The sequence below is a fragment of the Lynx canadensis genome, chromosome B2, assembly GCF_007474595.2.
Source record: "Lynx canadensis isolate LIC74 chromosome B2, mLynCan4.pri.v2, whole genome shotgun sequence".
NCBI lineage: Eukaryota > Metazoa > Chordata > Mammalia > Carnivora > Felidae > Lynx > Lynx canadensis.
In genome coordinates this window covers 80171804-80185586 of record NC_044307.1, presented here as the reverse complement: position 1 = coordinate 80185586, position 13783 = coordinate 80171804, and the positions used below count along the sequence as shown (strand labels likewise).

Below are 13783 nucleotides of genomic sequence, written 5' to 3'. Positions count from 1 at the left end.
ATATAGCACTATTCTGGACAAACTTGTGCAATTCCCAAGTCTTCTCCAGAGTAAGATTCTCAGTGATGGAAACTTAAACTAGGTTCCTTTCTTGTTTCTCATAATAGTTTTTGATTCATGGCTGTTGGTCTATGTTATGTTTTTTAAAAAGCTGTAGACAGTAAAGAATGAGATAGAGTGAAAATTACCTGTTATGCCTTCTGAAGGTCACCAACCTGGTACTTACTCCTATTTAAAAAAGCATTTGCATACGTACATATATTGAGGGTTTTCTTTTGTTTCTTTCTGTTGTTTTGACACTTAAAATGCATCATTCTGGGATTGTTGTTTTCTTTACCTAACAGTGTGGCTTGGAAATATTTCCAGGTTAGTGCTTAGAGATTTGTCTCATTATTTTTAACTACTACAAAATATTTGACAGTAAAGATGCAACATGAAATTATTATATTTTGGAGAAGGGGTGGTTATGGTAGAATAATATAGGAAGTATAGCAACATCTGCAAGTATGCATTTTAAATTCTTTTCTAATATAATCCCACATGCTAGATGATGTAAATTTTTGTAGTATTTTACCTGCTTCTGCTCATGTCCACTTAATTTGGAATGAGCCCTTGGATATAATAGCTACAGTAATCCCAGCACTGTCCAGTGCCTATCATTTTTCATGTCAATGAATACGAAGTTATTATTCTATTTTTATGGAATTTTTGCATAACACCTGCTTGGCATGGAACTCTTGGTTGATCCCTGCTGCCATGATCTTCCCACAGCTCACTGCTTGCCTTTTGTGTCTGTTTTGGCAGCAGGGATGTTAAAGGGGTATCTATTTCTGTGCCCTGCCCAATCTGTTGGGCACTTAACATGGATAAGGTTGATAGACACTTAACATGGACTATGTCATTGGTGAAAATTTGCTAACTGGAGCAATGCATTCTTATAGAAACACTTTCTAAATTATAAATCAGTGTAAAAGTTGAGCAGAGGCCACATGGTTTCAGTTTGCATTCATTTTTTAAAAAAACTAACTTGACAGCTTGTGCTGTCATAATTCAAGTTCAACATTTAAGAAAATGTCTTAGATCATACAGTTTCTTTAGTTACAATCAGTGCTACTTAGAAATATTTGCAGTGGATTACTATAAGAACTGTTCTTAAGGGATGTGAAGCAGGTTGAACAACTTTTCATGTAGTTTTTCACTAGAAAAACCTGTTATTTTTTTTTAAACACTTAGCTTATATAACCCCTAAAAAATTCTAAGATACTCTTTTTTTTAAAGGAATTCTAGGGGTGCCTGCGTGGCTCAGTCAGTTAAGTGTTAGACTCTTGATTTCGGCTCAGGTCATGATCTCACAGTTCATGAGTTCGAGCCCCACATCAGGCTCTGCACTGACGGCACGGAGCATGCTTGGGATTCTGCCCCTCCCCTGCTGACGTGCGCGTGTGCATTCTCTCTCAAAATAAGTAAACTTAAAAAAAAAATTAAAAGAATTCTAGTATGTGGAATTTTAAGTATAACTTCCTCCTCTCATTTTCCAGTTCTGTTGTTTTTTTTTTTTTTGTTCCATGTAATAAAGAAGAAAAGCACATTTTGTAGCAGAGTTGGTCTAAAGGGTAAGACTACAGCAACACCAGTTATAGGATAGTAGCTACATGTAACAGATGATTGCTGTAGAGATTCTTATTATTTTTATCATTACTAATGGGAATGGGTGAAATAGTGATATTATGAATAATAAAGCATTTTTGAGAGAAGTATGTATCATTTTTTATGAGGAATGCTAGTTTTTATGTGGATTTAAACAAAATTTACAGCTATGAAGAATGCACAGAAATGTGTAGAATAATAGAATTTTATTTGTATATATCTATAAAATCTTGGAGATAACTTTGATTTTAGGACTTAACATAGCTCTGTTAACAACCTACTCATTTTGTCATTTGATTTGTCAAGTCCAGTGAAGAGATAATGAGTTGTTCAGTTTTTAACTTTAGTATACATAATTAGAATACAGCATCCAAAATAGTAAAAACAAATAGCAGCTTCTCAGATTACAGCTTATTTGTATTTACAGCTTGAAGGCCAATTAAAAAAGAATTATTTGAATGGATTAATATGTTTATAAAATTTTTAAAGTCACACAGCAAAAAGTTTCTATGAAAGTTTTCTATTCATTTATCACATCAGAAGAATAACCATTGCCATTAGCTTATAACTGTATCCATCAGAATTTTCCTATGCATATATAAGCAAATACATTTACTATTCTTACCAACCTTATCCAAGAGATGATTCTTAACACACCATTCTATGCTTTTATTCTTTCTTTCTTTTATTCTATTCTTTGCTTTTTTTACTTAATATATTTTGAGTCCCCTTACCCCAGTATTGGTATGTAAAGATAGTCCCCCCTTTCCTTTTTTTTTCACAGATGCAAAGATTTTCATCTTATCGGTACCATAATTTAACTATTCCATAGTCTTAGACATTTGAGTTATTTTTAGACATTGGAGTTATTTTTAGTCACTTGATAGGTTTTTGTTGGTTTTGTATATGAACATCCAATTATTTCTGCACCAGTTATTGAAGAGACTGCCCTTTTTTCATTGACTTGCTTTTTGCACCTTTATGAAAACTAAGTTGTCATGGAATGTCTGGGTCTTTTTCTAGACTCTGTTCTGTTCCCCTGATTGTATTTGTCTGTCTTTACACTAATACCACACTGTCTTGATTACGTTTCAGATTAAACCTTGAAATGAGATAGGATTAGCCTTCCAACTTTCTAGGCCTTAGCATTTTCATGTGAATTTTAGAATAAGTTTGTCAGTATCTACGAAGTGCATGCTGAGATTTGGATTGGAATTGCATTGAATATATAGATCAGTTTGGGGGAGAAGATTTGATACCCTAACAGTGTTGAGTTTTCCAGTTTATCAAACTGGTATTTCTCTCCTTTTATTTAGGTCTTTAATTTCAGAAAATTTTTTTGTTTAAACAGATGAACTTAAGGGAAGAAAAGCAAAAATAATATAAAAACAGGGAGGGGGACAAAACATAAGATACTCTTAAATACAGAGAACAAACTGAGGGTTGCTGGAGGGGTTGTGGGTGGGGGGATTGGCTAACTGGGTGATAGGCATTGAGGAGAACACTTGTTGGGATGAGCACTGGGTGTTATATGTAGGGGATGAATCACTGGATTCTACTCCTGAAATCATTATTGCACGATATGCTAACTAACTTGGAGTAAATTAAAAAAATAAAATAGAAAAAAGAAATTTTTGTGGTTTTACTCATCTGACTTTTTTCAGATTGATTTCATACTCTTTGATATATTATAAATAGTATTTAAATTTTTCAGTTTTTAATTGTTGATAACATATAGTAATACATTGATTTTTGTATATTGATTTTTTTCTTGCAGTCTTGCTAACTCACTTATTACTTTACTAGATTATTTTTTTAATTATTTATTTTTGAGAAAGAGAAAGAGAGAGAGAGAGAGAGAGAGAGAGAAAACACAAGTGGGGGAGGGGCAGAAAGAGAGGGAGACACAGAATCTGAAGCAGGCTCCAAGCTCTTAGCTGTGAGCACAGAGCCTGACATGGGGCTTGAACCCACGAAGTATAAGATAATGACCTGAGCTGCAGTCAGGCTCTTAATGAACTGAGCCACCCAGGTTCCCATGTACTAGCTTTTTATAGATTCCATCATATCTTTTTACATAGACAGTCATGTCCTCTGCAAAACAAAACAAAACAAAAGGGCACTTTTAGTTTTCCTTTCCAATCTGGATACCTTTTTATTTTTTCTCTTGCCTTTTTATACTGGCTAAGAGCCTCTTATTTAATGTTGAATACAGGTAGTGAGAGTGATACAGCCATATTTATTCCTTTTCTTTGGAGCAGGAAGTCTATTTTAACTATTAAGGGTGCTGTTACCTGTAGGACTTAGCAGATGCCTTTTATACAAGTTTTTAAATTTGAAAGCTGTTGATTTGGGGGGGCACCTGGGTGGCTCAGTCAGTTAAGCATCCAATTTTGGCTCAGGTCATGATCTCACAGTTGTTGGGTTTGAGCCTCGTGTTGGGTTCTGTGCTGACAGCTCAGAACCTGGAGCCTGCTTGGCTTTCTGTGTCTCCCTCTCTCTCTCTGCCCCTCCCCTGCTGGTACTCTCTCTCTTTCTCTCTTTCTCTCTGTCTTTCTCTCTCTCTCTCAAAAATGAATAAAAACATTAAAAAGCATTTTTAAAAATAAAAAAAAGAAAGCTGTTGATTTTGGTATACAGACTTTATTTTTCCAGTTCTCACTATATTTTGTTGTTTATAATAATTCTTCAGTTGATTCTCTTGGATTTTCTAGGTATTCAATCATATTAAGTATAAATAGACACAGTTTTATTCTTTAGATTTTTAATATATTTTTCTCTTGTCTGATTCAGTTATGCATGAATACAGATTTAAATTGTAGTGATAGTTATAGGGATCTTGTTCTTGATTTGCATGGCGGTGCTTCTAGTGTTGCTTACAAGTATATGTTGCCTCTGAGTCTGAAATCTATTTTATCAGGTTAAACAAGTATCTGGCTCTATTTTGCTGAGTTGTTTTACTTTTAAAAGCTGAAAGATTTATGCATTCCGAAGAGAAACCAGAATATTGAGTTGTTTTACTTTTACTCAAGAATAGGTATTTATGGGGCACCTGGTAGCTCAGTTGGGCGTTCTGCTCTTGATTTTGGCTCAGGTCATGATCTCGTGGCTTGTGACATTGATCTTCACATGGGGCTCTTTGCTGGCGGTGTGGAACTGGCTTAAGATTTTCTCTTCCTTTCTCTCTGCCCCTTTTCCCTGAGTGTGAGCTTTCTCCCAATGTAAATAAATAAACATTAAAAAATAAAGGTATTCAGTATTGCCAAATGACTTTTCATCTATAGATATAATACAATTATCTTTTTCTGTTAGATTTATTTATCTTATGAGTTATATGAAAATATGTCCTAATATGATAAGTCCTGCTTAATGTATTGTTACTATTTTTGAAGACTTCATTATTATTGTTATTTCTTTTCTTTACAGCAGTTTGGTTCACAACTTTTTTTTTTTTAAGTTTCACATTTTTATTTAAATTCAAGTTAGTTAACATATAGTGTAGTATTGGTTTCAGGAGTAGAATTTAGTGATTCATCACTTACATACAACACCCAGGGCTCATCACAGCAATTTCCTGCCTGCCTTGATCCTCATCACCCATTAAACCTATCCTTCTGTCCAGTTCCCTTCCAGCAACCCTTGGTTTGTTCTCGTTAGTTAAGAGTCTGTTTTCTGGTTTGCTTCTCTCTCTTTTCTCCCCCTATGTTCATTTGCTTTATTTCTTAAATTCTGAATATAAGTGAAATCATATGGTATTTGTCTTTCTCCGACTTATTTTGCTTTGCTTAGCATTATACTCTCTAGTTCCATCCATGTTGTTGCAAATGGTAAGATTTCATTCTTATGATGGCTGAGTGATATTCCATTGTATGTATGCATATATATACACCACATCTTCTTTATCCATTCATCAGTCAATGGACATTTGGGCTCTTTCCATAATATAGCTATTGTTGATAATGCTGCTATAAACATTGGATTGCTTGTACCCCTTTGGATCTGTATTTTTGTATCCGTTGGGCAAATACCTAGTAGTGCCATGGCTGGATTATATTGTAGTTTCATTTTTCACTTTTAAGGAACCTCCATATTATTTTCCAGAGGGGCTGCACCGGTTTGTATCCCCACCAACAGCATAAGGGAGTTCCCCTTTCTCTGCATCCTTGCCAACATCTGTTGTTTCCTTGTGTTGTTAATTGTAGCCATTCTGACAGGTGTGAGGTGATATCTCATTGTAGTTTTGATTTGCATTTCCCTGATGATGAGTGATATTGAACATTTTTTTTCATGTGTCTTAGCTATCTGGATGTCTTCTTTGGAAAAATGTCTATTCATGCCTGCTGTCCATTTTAATTGGATTATTTTTTTCGGGTTTGAGTTGTATACGTTGTTTATAGATTTTGGATACTAACCCTTTATCAGATATGTCACTTGCAAATATCTTCTCCCATTTCGAAGGTCGTCTTTTAGTTTTGTTGGTTGTTTCCTTTTCTGTGCAGAGCTTTTTATTGTGAAGTCCCAATAAGTTCATTTTTGCTTTTGTTTCCCTTGCATCAGGAGACATATCTAGTAAGAAGTGGCTATGGGTGATACCAAAGAGGTTACTGCCTGTGTTCTCTCAGATTTTGGTGGTTTTCTGTCTCGCATTTAGGTCTTTTATCCATTTTGAGTTTATTTTTGTGTATGGTGTAAGAAAGTGGTCCAGTTTTATTCTTCTGCATGTTGCTGTCCAGTTTTCCCAGCACCATTTGTTGAAGAGACTTTTTTCCATTGGCTACTCTTTCCTGCTTTGTCAAAGATTAGTTGACCATATTGTAGTGTATCCATTTCTGGATTTTCTATTCTGTTCTATTCATCTCTGTGTTGTTTTTATGCCAGTACCATACTGTCTTTTATCACTTCAGCTTTGTAATATGATTTGAAGTGTGGAATTGTGATGCTTACAGCTTCGCTTTTCTTTTTCAAGATTGCTTTGGCTATTTGAGATCTTTTTGGATTCCATACACATTTTTGGATTGTTCTAGCTCCATGAAAAATGCTGTTGGTCTTTTGATAGGGATTGCATTAAATGTGCAGATTGCTTTGGGTAGTGTAGATATTTTAACAATATTTGTTCTTCCAATCCATGAGCATAGAATGTTTTCCCATTTCTTTGTGTTATCTTCAGTTTCTTTCTTCAGTGTTCTATAGTTTTGGGAGTACAGATTCTTTACCTCCTTGTTAGGTTTGTTTGTTTGTTTGTTTTGTGTTTTTTTTTTTTTTTTTTTTTTTTTTTTTTTTTTTTTTTTTTACCTCCTTGTTAGGTTTATTCCTAGGTATCCTATGGTTTTTGGTGGAACCGTAAATGAGATTGATTCCTTGATTTCTCTTTCTGCTGCTTCATTATTGGTATATAGAAATGCAACAGATTTCTAGATACTTATTTTGTATCCTGCAACTTTACTGAATTAGTGTAGCAGTTCTAGTAATTTTTTGGTGGAGTTTTTCATGTTTTCTACATAGATTGTCATGTTGTCTGCAAATAGTGAAAGTCTGACTTCTTCCTTGCTGGTTTGGATGCCTTTTATTTCTTTCTGTTTTCTGATTGCTGAGGCTAGGACTTCCAGTTCTATGTTAAATAACAATGGTGAGAGTGGACATCCCTGTCTTGTTCCTGAACATAGAGGAAAAGCTCTCAGTTTTTCCTCATCGAGAATGATATTAGCTGTGGGTCTTTCATATATGGCCTTTATTATCTTGAGGTATGACCTTTCTGTTCCTACTTTGTTGAGGTTTTTATCAAGAATGGATGCTGTACTTTGTCAACTGCTTTTTCTGCATCTATTGAGAGGGTCATATGGTTCTTACCCTTCCTTTTATTAATGTGGTATATCATGTTGATTGATTTGCAAATATTAAACTTCCCTTGCAATCCAGGAATAAATCCTACTTGATTGTGGTAAATGATTCTTTTAATGTACTGTTGAATTCGATTTGCTAGTATTTTGTTGAGAATTTTTGCATCCAACTTTACCTGGGATATTGGCCTGTAGTTCTCTTTTTTTAAGTGGAGACTTAGCGGGTTTTGGAATCAAGGTAATGCTGGCCTTGTAGAATAAATGTGTAAGTTTTCCTTCCATTTCCATTCTTTGGAACAGTTTGAGAAGAATAGGTATTAACTCTTCTTTAGATGTTTGTTAGAATTTTCCTGGGAAGGCATCTGGCCCTGGACTTGTGTTTGTTGGGAGATTTTTGATAACTGCTTCAATTTCTTTACTGGTTATCAGTCTGTTCAAGTTTTCTATTTCTTCCTATTTCAGTTTTGGTAGTTTATGTTTATAGGAATTTATCCATTTCTTCTTGATTGCCCAATTTGTTGACATACAATTTTTCATGATGTTCTCTTATAATTGTTTGTATTTCTGTGGTGTTGGTTATGATTTTTCTCATTAGTGATTGTATTTATTTTGGTCCTTTCTCTTTTCTTTTTGATAAATTTGGCTACAGGTTTAACACTTTTACTCTTTAAAGAACCAGCTCCTGGTTTCATTAATCTGTTCCACTGCTATTTGTTTTTTTTTTTTTTTCTGTATCATTTATTTCTGCTCTAATCTTTATTATTTCCCTTCTTTTATGGGCTTTAGGCTTCACTTATTGTTCTTTTTCTAGCTCCTTTAGGTGTAAGGTTAGTTGTTGATTTTGAGAATTTTCTTGTTTCTTGGGGTAGGCCTATATTGCTATATACTTCTCTCTTATGATTGCTTTTGCTGCATCTCAAAGGTTTTCCACTGTCATGGTTTCATTTTCATTTGTTTCCGTGTATTGTTGTATTTCTTCTTTAATTTCCTGGTTGACCCATTCATTCTTCACGAGGACATTCATTAAACTCCATGTATTTGTGGTCTTTGCCAATGTTTTCTTGTGATTCACTCCAAATTTCACAGCGCTGTGATTGGAAAACTTGTGTAATATGATCTGAATCTTTTTGTACTTGTTGAGGCCTAGTTGTTATCTGTTCTAGAGAATGCCCCATGTGCACTTGAAAGGAATGTGTATTCTGCTTTAGGATGAAATGTTCTGAATATAGCTAAGTCCATCTGGTCCAGTGTGTGATTCAAAGCCATTATTTCCTCATTGACTTTCTGCTTAGATGATCTGTCCATTGATAAGTGGTATGTTAAAACTCCCCATTATTATTGTATTACTGTCAATGAGTTCCTTTCTGATTTTTATTTTATTTTTTTATTAAAATTATTTTAATGTTTTTTTTATTTCTGACAGAGTGAGTGAGAGCGTGGGGGAGGGGTAGAAAGCAAGGGTGACACAGAATCAGAAGCAGGTTCTAGGCCCTGAGCTATCAGCACAGAGCCCAGCACTGGGCTTGAACTCATGAACCATGAGATTGTGACTCACGAGAGGCAGTGCCACCTCTTCCAGATGTGCTCCAAGAAGGGGGAACAGTCTCTCCCAGTGCCTGCCAGGGCATCCTCAGATGGCACTGTCTGCTCCCAGGCTATCTGCCCTCCTTATCCACAGGAGCACTGCAGCGCCTGCTGGGTTCCACCACTGGCCACACCATGGGCCTCTAAAACTACACTCTTTGAGCTCCACTGGTTGTAAAAACTTAAGAAAATCAGCCTCTCTTGTTTTCCCAGTCAGTGGCTTTAGGGAGGTGTTTTCCTTGTGCGATCCCCTGTGTACTCCTCTTTCTCTCTCTCCCTTCCTCCCATCTACAGCACCTGCAGTCTGTTTCTCTCCCAAACCATGTCTCTGCACTTCTACCTTTCACAATGTGGCCTTTTCTCTTCCTCCAGTTGTGCAGTTTGTTCTATAGTCCTCAGATCTATTTCTTGGGTATTCAGAATGATTTGATATTTATCTAGCTGTGTTTGAGGGATGAGGCAAGCCCAGGGTCCTCCTACTACTCAGCCATCTTAGCTCCTTCTCTCTCAGCAAAATTTGAAGCAAGGTACAGAGATTTCACTTACACCTGCTGCCACCACATATGCATGGTTTTTCACATTATCAACATTACTCATTGGAATGTTACATTTGTTACCACTGATGAACACACATTGACACCATAATCACCCGAAATCTAGTTTGCATTAGGATTTATTCTTGGTGTTGTACATTCTGTAGGTTTGAACAAGTATATTAATAACATATCCATCAGGATAGTGTCATACAGAGTATTTTCATTGCCGTACCTATCTATGCTCTGCTTAATCATCCCTCTCTTTCCCCTGTCCCTTGGCAAGTTCTGATTTTTATACTTTTTTGTTTTACCTTTTCTAGAATGTCATATAGTTGGAATCATACTACTTTATTTTATTTTTTGAATCACACTATTTTAGATCGGTTTCTTTAATTTATTAATATGCCATTAAGTGTTGTTTCTATGTCTTTTTCGTGGCTTGATAGCTCACTTTTTAGTGCTGAGTAATATTACATTGTCTGGACGTGCCACAGTTTATTTATCCGTTCACCTACTGAAGGATTCTTGGTTGCTTCCACATTTTGGCAATTATGTATAAAGCTGCTGTGAACACCCACGTGTAGGTTTTGTGTGGATATAAATTTTCAACTTTTTTGAGTAAATACCACAGAGCACAATAGTTCAGTTATATGATAAGAGTATATTTAGTTTTGTAATCAACCGCCAAAATGGCTTACCATTTTGCATTCTTACTAGCAGTGAATGAGAGTTCCTGTTGTTCCACATCCTTCTCAGCATTTGATAATGTCAGTGTTTCAGATTTTGGCCATTCTAATAGGTGTGTAGTGATTATATGTGTGTGTGTATATATATATATATATATATATATATACACATACACACACACATAATTTTTTTTTTAATTTGCAATTCCATAATGACATATGATGTGGAGCATCTTTTCATATGCTTATTTTTCATCTCTATAGCTTCTTTAGTGATGTGTCTGTTAAGGTCTTTGACCTATTTTTTAATTGATTTGTTCATTTTGTTATTAAGAGTCTTTGGATATTTTGGATAAGAGTCCTTACTAGATGTGCTTTTTCAGATATTTTTTCCATCATGTGTTTTGTTTTCTCAAACCACATGGATCATGGATCCATGTCTTGATGGATCCGTGTCTTTGGTGTTATATCTAAGAAGGATTCACCATACCCGAAGTTGTCTAGGTTTTGTCCTACCTTATTTTCTAGGAGTTGCATAGTTTTGCTTTTTACATTTAGGTCTATGATTTATTTTGAGTTAATTTTTGTGAAGGGTGTAAGGTCTATGTCTAGATTCATTTTTTGGAATACGATAGTTGTTGTAGAACCGTTTGTTGAAAAACTGTCTTTGCTCCATTGTATTGCCTTTGTTCCTTTATCATAGATCAATTGATTATATTTATGTGAGTCTGTTTCTGGGATCTGTGTTTTGTTCTGTTGATCTGTTTGTCTATTCTTTTGCCAATACTACACTATGTTGATTACTGTAGCTTTATAGTGAGTCTTAAAGTCAGGGAGTGTCAGGCCTCCAACTTTATTTCTTTGTTTTCAACATTATGTTGGCTGTTCTGGGTCTTTTGCCTCTCCATATAAACTTTAAAGTCAGTTTGTTGATATCCACAAAATAATTTGCTGGCATTTTGATTGGGATTGCATTGAATCTATAGATCAAGTTGGGAAAAACTGACATTTTGTCACTGTTGAGTCTTCCTGTCCATGAACATGGATTATTTCTCCATAGTGTATTATTTTTAAATGATGTAATGAACGTTTTTTTTTTTTTTTTTTCTAGCATTGTATTTAGGATTTTTGTATTGATGTTAATAAGTGATCTTGTTCTGTAACTCTTTGGTAACTTTTACATCAATGTTCTACTCCACAAAAAGAACTTAGGATTTTTTCTTCTGCTGTTCTGGAGTAGTTTTAATAGCATTGGAATTATCTAGTTTTGATGGATTTTATGGAATTCTCCCATAGACTATTTGAGTCCTAGTGTTTGGGGTTGGGTTAACAGATACTGGACTTCCTCTACTTCTTCTATGGAAATTGGTTTGATTAGATTTTTTTCTCTTCTTGAGTCTGTTTTAGTGAATTATCATTCTTTATTTTTTTTTAAGTTTATTGATTTATTTTGAGAGAGACTGAGCATGAGCAGGGAAGGGGCAGAGAAAAAGAGAGAGAGAGAGAGAGAGACAGAGAATCCAAACAGGCTTTGTGCTATCAGTGCAGAGCCTGACAGGGGGCTCAAACCCATGAACTGTGAGATTGTGATGTGGGCCAAAATCGAGAGTCTAACACTTAACTGACTGAGCCAACTAGACTTCCCTGTTTTGGTAAATTATCATTCTTAGCAAAATAGCCATTTTATTGATATTTTAAAATTAATTGTATAGAGTTGAGGAAAGTAATTGATGATAAGACTTTAAATTTCTTTTGTTTTTGTGGTTATTTCCTATCAGATTTATTAATTGAATATTTGTTTCTTTGCTTTTTTCTGAATAATGGTAGCTATTTAAGTTTTTTCCCCTCCACAATAAACCAGCTTTCTTTTGTTTCTTACTTCTGCTCTTTTCCTAAGCAAAACTTACTTTTATTATTTATTAATCTTTGGTTTGTATTTCTCTTTATTGTCCTTTACTATCTTTTTAGTTGGGCAATTGAATTCATTAACTCTCCTTCTTTTCTTATAGATATTAGTACTTTAAAATTTCCTTCTGGGGCGCCTGGGTGGCGCAGTCGGTTAAGCGTCCGACTTCAGCCAGGTCACGATCTCACGGTCCGGGAGTTCGAGCCCCGCGTCAGGCTCTGGGCTGATGGCTCAGAGCCTGGAGCCTGTTTCCGATTCTGTGTCTCCCTCTCTCTCTGCCCCTCCCCCGTTCATGCTCTGTCTCTCTCTGTCCCAAAAATAAATAAACGTTGAAAAAAAAAAAATTTCCTTCTGCGCCTGCCATACGTAGTCTGATAACTAGAATAGGATACTGAGTAACTTTTGTCATGTTTTTAAGAAGTCTGCAATTTTGTTTTCTTTTTTGCTTTTTTTCATGCTTGTTAAAGAGTTTTGAAATTTCAAGGTAGAAGTCTTTATTTTCTGAGTTTGTTATTTTAAATTTTATTGTGTTAAGGTGAAAGGATATTATCTGTATATTGTGCTTTTTGGAATTTATTATAAGGTGTTATCAGTTCTTGGGACTGTTTCACAGACCCTTTAAAAGGTGTTATCAACTCAGAGTAAAGATTTATATATGTCAATCAAATTTGCCTTACTAATTATGTTTTTGTTTTAGCCTTTATATTCGTATTTATTTTTGGCTCAGTTGATCTGTCATGGACTAAGTGAGGTGAATGAAATCTTCCTAACACTAGTGGCTGTTTAATTATAGTGTCTTCTAAAGTTTCTTCATGAATATTCATACTGTGCTTTTTGGTGATGATAATTTCATAGATAATTATTTATTCATTTGGATTTATATTCCCTTAGACTTATAAAGGTTTTTTTTTTTTTTGTCTTGACTTTTAAGATTGTGACTAATATTGTGAGCCTTGTTTCTTTTTGTTTGTTTTTGCCTTTATTTATCATACTACTTCAAAGGTTTTTTGAATCATATTATTTTAGGTATGTGCTTTGTATACAGTGAAGTTTTGTTTTCCTTTGTGATCCACACTGTAACACTTCTGTTATTTAGAATTTTAAACAGCTTTATTGAGATGTAATTGCGTATCGTACAGTCTACTCATTCAAATGTACAATTTCAATGAATTCAATTTAGTGTGCAATTCAGAGTTGTATGATCACCACCACAGTCAACTTTAGATCATTTTTCATCGCCACCAAAAGAAACTCTGTACTTGTTAGCAGCCATTCCCTAATTCTTCCAAACTTCTGGCCTTTGGCAGCCACCAGTCTATTTTCTGTTTCTATAGATTTGACTATTTGGGGACATTTCATAGAAGCTGTATCATTCAAAATGTGGTGTTTTTGTGCCTGATTTCTTTCATATAGCATAATGTTTTTAAGGTTCTTCCATGTTGTAGCATGAATCAGTATGCCATTCCTCATTATGGCCCCCAAAATATTTCTTTGTGTGGATATTTAACTTTGTTTATCTATTCTTCAGTTGATGGACATTTTTAGTTGTTTTCACTTGGTGGTTATTGTGAATAATGTTGCAACAAA

The 13783-nt window shown here is 34.8% G+C and overlaps 1 protein-coding gene across 1 annotated transcript in view; it reads left to right on the top strand.

Moving 5' to 3' along the window:
* The window catches only part of RNGTT (RNA guanylyltransferase and 5'-phosphatase), a 313848-nt gene that overhangs the window by 107647 nt on the left and 192418 nt on the right, over positions 1–13783 (top strand). The window lies entirely within an intron of this gene.